Genomic DNA, 7,843 nt, shown 5'->3' with positions numbered 1-7,843 from the left:
TATTGAGAGGGAATTGTGGAGAGGCCGTACCACTGCCGCGATCGGGATGGGGGAGGGGACTGAACCTACCCGGTACGTCCTGATTACAGTCCTATTTTTCACTTTATTGGATCTAATAGAATTCGAGGTTAGGAAGCGAAACAGGAGAGCCTTATAAACGCAGATTATATGGTTAGAAAAGGAAATTTCGAATGGTATGTCCTAGTTCGCTCCGCTTGGGCTGCAGAAGGCTTGAGCCACCTGGGGGTGTTGCTGAGCTCCGGGCCGTAAAGTCGTGACTAACTGCGGGACCAAGTCGCCTCCCGGTTTGTTGTAACTAACTTGCCGAGTAACAGATAGACTACAGGGTGATACTGGAACAAACGTGTGCCTTAAAACGAAATCACACACAAACCGGACCCTGAGGATGTGTCAGGGTAGGGGGTCGAGCTTTAGTTTTCGGTGCTAGGATAATAGCTAATTCTAATTGTCAGGCACCTTGCATCATCTTGTTTAATTCTCACAACAGACTGATGAAATACTATTCCCACGTTACAGACGAGAAGGCAGAATTCACTTGCCCTGGGTCGCACTACTGGTAAATGGCCAATGTGGAATTGGAATCCTGGTAACCAGGCACCACTGCCTGTGGGTCTAACTATTCTGTTGCCCTGCCTACAGGGGACTCAAGCTCTCGAGTCTGAGGTGAGGCTATGAAAGCTCAGAGAGAGCACACAAGGACATTTTCCCCAAGGGTGACGTGACATCTGATGAGACAAACCATAGGTGATGTGCAGAAGCTGACCACTTCTTAAGTGGGGAAAAGTGTTTTCAATGACTTGTGACTTCCACGGTGGTCCAGCGATTAAGACACCACGCTCCCAATGCAGGGGACCTGGGTTCGATTCCTGGTCAGGAAATTAGATCCTGCATGCCGCAACTAAACACGTGACAAAGAAGATGCTGTGCAGGCAACTAAGACCGGGCCCAACCAAATAAACAAATACTTTTTTAAAAAAGTGATTCAGTATGTTTGGAGTTTACCCAGGAGGGGAGTGTGGTAGGAGATGAAGCCAGAAAATTAGGGGGCTAAAGAGCTGAGACCTTGTAAAGTACATTAGAGTTTGTGCTTTATTGAAGGCAGTGGGTAACTCCTGCCAGATGATTTTAAAGAAAGATCAGATTTGCATTTTCAGGTTGCAATATGAAAAATGTATGGAGATAAGAGGTGCCTAAAAGCAGGGAGACCGATTAGGTGACCAATGCAATAATTCTGGTGAGGGATCATAGTAGCCTGGACTTAGGTTGTGGCTGCGGGGATGGAGGTAAGTGAGAAGATCCCTGACATACTTAGGTAGTAGACTGAGCAAGATCTGGTGACCAATTTGGGTGGGAAAAGAAGTGAGAAGTCCAAAAAAAAAGAAGCGAGAAGTCCTGGGTAAATTCTGAGTTTCACACCTGGACAAGTGGGCAGGTGGTGGTGTCATTCACTGTGACTGGGAAAAGGAGGAGGGGCAGGCTGGGCTGGAGGTGGAGTGGTAAGTTCAGAATTACTGCCTTCAGGTCAGAAAAAGAGGCATGAGGTCATCTCTCTTCATTATACTAGCAGTAAATGAGAGCTCAGCTCTAGAGGTAGAGGGTCACAGAGCTCTCTAGGCAGGTCCAAATAAGCAAGGCTAAAGAAATAGAAATTCTTTCATGACTAAAAACAATTTAGCCATTCACTGTATATATTGAGGAAGGCAACCCCAGAGGAGGAGATGGGCAGGAGAGAATTCGGTTATTGCCAGTGGGGGGAGCAGGGAACACGATTTCTACGTTTTTCTTCCTCTTTTTTTTTTTAATTTTTTTTTTTTTAGTTTATTTATTCTATTATTTTTGGTGGGGCTGGGTCTTCGTTGCCACGCGCGGGCTTTCTCTAGTTGCGGCCAGCGGGGGCTACTCTTTGTTGCCGATCGCCGGCTTCTCATTGTGGTGGCTTCTCTTGTTGCAGAGCACAGGCTCTGAGCGCGTGGGCTCAGAAGTTGTGGCATGCGGGCTTAGTTGCTCCTCAGCATGTGGGATCTTCCTGGACCAGGGATTGAACCCACGTCCCCTGCATTAGCAGGCGGACTCCCAACCACTGTGCCACCAGGGAAGTCCCTTTTCCTCTTTTTGAATTTTTTTAAAATTAGACTATTTTAAAAGATGGATATACAAAAAGTGTTGCTCATCATCAACCCCTTAAGTTTGTACCACCGTTCATTCATGCATTCTTCACTCAGCTGCCATCTCCTGAGGTCTACTAGGTGTCAGGCCCTGGAAGACCTAGAAATAGAGAAACAGAAAGCAGGATGGCTCCTGCCCTCCAGGAAGGGCCTTCTCATAACAGGGACAATACAAACCTATGATTCCAATAAACTACTGAACATGCTAGAATTGGAGGGTGCAGAGGGTGGTCTGAAAACACAGAGGAAGAGCACGTAGCCTACATGAAGGGTAGAAGGGTTATTAAGGAAGTCTTCCTGCAGGAGATGCCTCCTAAACCGAGCTTTGAAGAAAGAACAGGAGTTAGCCGGGGGAGTGTATATCGGGAACAGCATGCTCCAGGCAGCAAGGGCTGTATTTGCAGAGACCGGGAGAGAAGAGGGTTCTGGGAGTTTTTAGTGATTCAGTCTGGCTGGTCTGTGGAGTTGCAGGGGTGGGGAATGGTGAGAAGTGAAAGAAGTAGGCAGAAGCCACATTTTGAAAATCCTTGTGTGCCTTGTGGAGGAGTTTGGATGTTAAATTTAAAACAATAGAGAACTTCTGAGGAATCTAATCAAAGGAGTGACATTTAGTTTTTTATATCCATTATCTCTTTTAATCTGGACAGCCCTGTGAAATAGATATTGCTGTTATCCACATTTTGTAGATTGAACACTGAAGCATGGGGAGGTGAAATTCTTTACCATGTTCACGCAGCCAACTAGGGACAGAAACAGAGCTCACAACCAGGCCTTTGGGCCAAGCCCCGTGTTCTTTTTGCAGTGTCTGTGGTCTCCCAAACTTGAAACAGAGAACTCCCAGGTCTGCGTTGTTCTGGGGCTTCTTTCCAAGGGTCCTTCTCTACCACAAACTGACTCCAGATTGACTCCTGTGCCCTCCTGCCTTCCAGGCTTTTGCGAGGATGATTATCTGCCACAAACTTTAACCCTCACTCTATGTATTTAGGGAAGACAGCAGGTACTTTTCATACATCAGCTTTAGCAGAATGCATCTGGGAAGGTCTTAGTAGTGGGTCTGTTTGCCCCTGATCCATTCCTCGGGTCCTCACTTGGGGAGCTGACCCCTGCAAGCTGGTTTCAATTTCATCGATTCCCTTAGGCGGTAGCTTCCAGCTAGAATGGCCAGGGAGCATCTCAGTGGGAAATTAGGTGGTAGAAGAAAGGGAGGATCAAGGGTTATTTCTCCTCCCCCACCACCCCCGCCCTCTGTCTGCCACAGGAGGTGTCTCAGGCAGCACCTGTCTTCTCCAGAGACCCAGTTTCACTTGGTGACCCTGGTTCTTGGGCTCCAGAACCCTACCCCTCCCTTCATCCCTCCAGCCTATGGTTGGTAGAGTCTTCTCGCTGTTGATCATTTCTGAGTTGCCTCCACCCTGTTTGGCTTCCCAACTCTTCCACCACTGGTGTAGGGCCTTGTAGGACACCGCAAGGACTGTGAATTTACTCAGAATGAGAAGGGAAACCAGTAGAGGGAGCCATTTAGCAGAGCGCCAATAGGATCTGAGCTATTTTACCAGGATTACTCTGGCTGCTAGCTTGAGAACAGATTGTAGGGGGCAGGGAGAGGTTATTACTCCCACCACAGTAGAAACCAGCCCCCAGTGATCTTTTGCCTCTTTCAAAATCCTGTGGAACTCACAATTGGACCACATAATTCAGGGCTTGCCTACCTGCTTAGAGACCAATTTGTTCTGTAGTTGGGTTGCATCATTCATCTCTGAACCCCCCAGTGCCTCATACAGCACCTGAAATACAGTAGGCACTGAAAAAAGGGGGTGGGGGGGACTTAAATGAATGAATAAATAAATGATGAAAAAAATGGCATGACTTGTCTAGAAACTCCTCAAGCTCAAAAACCTCGTCCAGGACTTCCCTATGTCTCCCATGGGGCACAGAGTAAGTGTTTGGTGAGTATTTGTTGAACACTGTAGGCCTGCTCTGTGCCAGGTGCCCTCATCACCCACCCGCACCCCACAGAGGGGTCCCTGGAGCCCCACACCTCCAGCCTTCGTAGAGAGCAAGCCTCCCACGGGGGTGAGACTGACACTCCGCTGCGGCAGGGCGGGAGGAGGCTCCTTGTGAGTGACCTGCTCAGGCACTTCCTGTTTGGGGTGGAAAGGAACCAGACACTTTCCTGTTAGCAGGTCTTTTAAGCAAAGCCACAGATGCTGAACAGGTCCTGGCCCGGCCTTTCAGGCCAGATGCCTGGAGGTTAGACGGCCTTTATGTAGAAGGGAAGTGGGGCACAGGGCCAGATTGGCCAGCCTTTTATTGTGTTCCTGGCAAGTCCCCTGGGTCCTGGTGTGAGTAAAAAACAAACCAGAAGAGGCTGACGCCCTGCAAGCTGTGATGAGGGTTAGGGTTGATGGGGCAGCTCTGAGCCAGAAAGCATTGTTTGGGATGAGGTAGGTGTTCATGCAATTGTCCTGGGGCAGGACAGGCTTGTGTATGTCGTGTGGATCTGAGTGCATTTGAGTGTGAAACCCACGTGAAGAATACATGCAAGTCGCTTATGTCTGTGCACACAATCCCCAGCACTTGATAAGACTGAACAGTAATTGTCTAGCTTGCTCCCCATAGCAAATCGGGGTAGTAGAAAAGGCAGGAATTATTATTGTCCCATTTTAGACGGCAGACACAGAGAGGTTAGTTGACTTGTAAGGGTCAACAGAGTGTGAAAAAGGCAAGATTCAAACGCAGGTCTGTGTTGCTCCAAATTTCTTGCTTCTTCCAGTCCCCTAGGAACGTGGCAGGTGTGTATGTACAGGGTGGTAGAAAGGGAGGTATACTTGTGAGTGTGACCCAGGCTGATGAGACCACATCCACCTGTTCTGGAGAGAGGAGATCTCTCTTCCAGAAGTGGAGGTGTTTGCTAGAAAGTTAGGGCTTCCAAAATTGAATCACAGCTTAAAATGCACAGAGGTTATGGTCAATAATAATCCAGATTATCACAGCTAAAGTCCTCGCATCTCTGGAGAAAGCCTCCTCGTCAGCCCTCCCAAACTAATCTCACATCCTCATTATTCCTCTGATTATTCCTATCATTGTGGTTTTCAGAGGTTGATCATTCCATTAGTGCTTTTCTCCAGAGCTCAGAATTCCTTCTGATAACATCTACTTTGTGTTCTGCACATTTCCTGGGGTGAAGGAAGGGGCAGAAACAAAGCTGATTGTTTCTCATATTATGAAGAGAGAAACTGAGGCCCAGAGGGGCCTTGTCCAGGTCCACACATCCTGACTGATTCAAGGGGTCCTGGTCAGGAAGAGGACTCAACGGCCAGCTGTTGCCTTCTATCAGGCAGGAACGGATGACTGGGCAGCTGCCAACTATTCCCCTGGGCAGGCAACTTGCCCAGCCCCTGGCACAAGTTCCTCAGAAGTTCTGTCCACTCTGGGAGGGCTGGGAGGCACTGTGGATCTAAACCGAGCCCCAGTCCAGGAGGAGGGAGGGAGGGGAAGCAGCTCTCTTTGAAGAGGAGCTATGGAGAGGACTGCGGGCTAGTTGGGTCAGGAACCTGCTAAGCCAATATGTGGAGGGAGAGAAGGAGAGAGCCAGAGTTTCCTAAAGGAAAACCTAGACCTATTTTCCTCTTAAACTTTTTTTCATAAATGTATTTACTTCTTATTTATTTATTTTTGGCTGGCTTGGGTCTTCGTTGCTGCCCGCGGGCTTTCTCTAGTTGCAGCGAACAGGAGCTACTCTTTGTTGCGGGCTTCTCATTGCGGTGGCTTGCCTGTCTTTGCTGCGGAGCACCGGCTCTAGGCCCACGGGCTTCAGTAGTTGTGGCTTGCGGGCTTAGTTGCTCCGCGGTATGTGGGATCTTCCCGGGCCAAGGCTCGAACCCATGTCCCCTGCATTGGCAGGCGGATTCTTAATCACTGCACCACCAGGGAAGTCCCTCCTCTTCAACATTGGTATCTAGTATTTAGTGATCCAGCAGGTCTGGAGTGGGACTCAGGAATCTGAATTTTTAACAAGTGTCTCCAGGTGATTCAGTGCAGGTGTCCAAGAATCACATTTTTTAAAAATGAAATCTACAATTGACTTTAATGTACGTCCCTAAGTAAGAACTTTTTCTTTTTCTTTTCTTTTCTTTTTTTTGGCCGTGAGTCATGCGGGATCTCAGTTCTCTGACTAGGGATCAAATCCATGCCCCTCAATTTCCTCATCTGTAAAATAAGGATGCTTATAATAGTAGCTTTCTCATAAGGAAACTGCAAAGATACAATAACATGATTTATGTGAAGCACATAGCACATACATGGTGCATGTTAATTCCTCAGCAAGTATTAACCATTATTATTTGTTCCAATTCCTCCTTCCCACCTCCACCCCCACTCCCACCAGAGGAAGATACAAGTCCCTATTGGATTAATATAGGGACTTGTCACCACAGTATTGTTTTGGTTGTGGGCAGTCTTTGGACCTTGCTTTGAGGATTCCTGCTCCAAAGCCGTTCTCCTCCCATCACTCTTCTGATACCCTTGCTGTGGATAATGTCTTTCCAACAAACTACCCTGCCTTTCTCATCTCTCTTTCCTGCTCAGTCTCCCCGCCAATGGCAAACAGCCCTCCTTCACATCATCCAAAGTGATTTGGCTCGGGATGTGTCCTGGAAAGTAAAAACATACAGCACGTCAGTTGTGGAGCTGCAGGTAGGCCCCAGGATTCCTGAAGATCACAGAATTTGGTGCTCTGGGACTTATGAGTAAGCTTCATAGGCGGTCAGGGAACTGAATCCCCCTGCTCCCCTCATTCTAACCATGGATACACACTGTCTTTTTGGGAAATAGACATATCCTGTACAGAGGTATGGTTGAAGCCCAGGGTGGGTGTGTGGGCAAAGAAAGCTCTGTTCTGCATAAACTCTTGCAGGCACTCGCAAGCAGAAATGGAGTGGGGAGAGGTGAGGATGAGATGAAATAATCCAACCAAGGACACAAAGGGAAAGCAGAGGAAGTCAACTTTCGAACACAATAGTGGTGCTAGTTTTCAGGTTCCTGGACCAGGGCTAACCTCGGATGCAGAGAAAGGCAGGGTCAGTTCTCTGGGTGGCTGAGCCTGTCTCCTTCCAGACACTCAGCCCTCCAGAGGACCCCTGCTTCCTGCCTTCCCCTGTCCTCCCAGTGCAGCTGAAATGGAGAAACCCCAGGGATGTGCTGGAGGAAGGGATGGCAAGATTCTCCCTGGAGAACAAATTGGCACACCTGGGTTTGACTCCAACTTGGCCCACGGTGTCCTTACCAACTGGTGCTCCTCAGAGCTTCCTGCCCCAAAGCAGAGCCACATCTGACCTATCAAAATCCATCTATTAGTCAAGGGCACCATGTGCCATGTCGTAACTGCAACCTTCTGACACTGTCCCCCACACACATACATGCACTCTCTAGGATTGCCAGATAAAACAGAGGATGACCAGTTAAACCTGAATTTCAGATAAACGATGAATAACTTTTTAGTATAAGTATGTCCCAAATATTGCATTGACACATACTTATACTTAAAAATTATTTGTTGTCAATCTGATATTCAAGCTACCGTACTAGATTTAGCAACCCTTCTCGATGCTCAGCCCTTCAGCATCTCCCTCCCCCAGGCTCACTGCAGGACTTCGCCT

This window comes from Delphinus delphis, chromosome 19 (assembly GCF_949987515.2).
Source record: "Delphinus delphis chromosome 19, mDelDel1.2, whole genome shotgun sequence".
Taxonomy (NCBI): domain Eukaryota; kingdom Metazoa; phylum Chordata; class Mammalia; order Artiodactyla; family Delphinidae; genus Delphinus; species Delphinus delphis.
The sequence above is the reverse complement of the archived record's forward strand: the minus strand, read 5'-3'. Positions refer to the sequence as shown.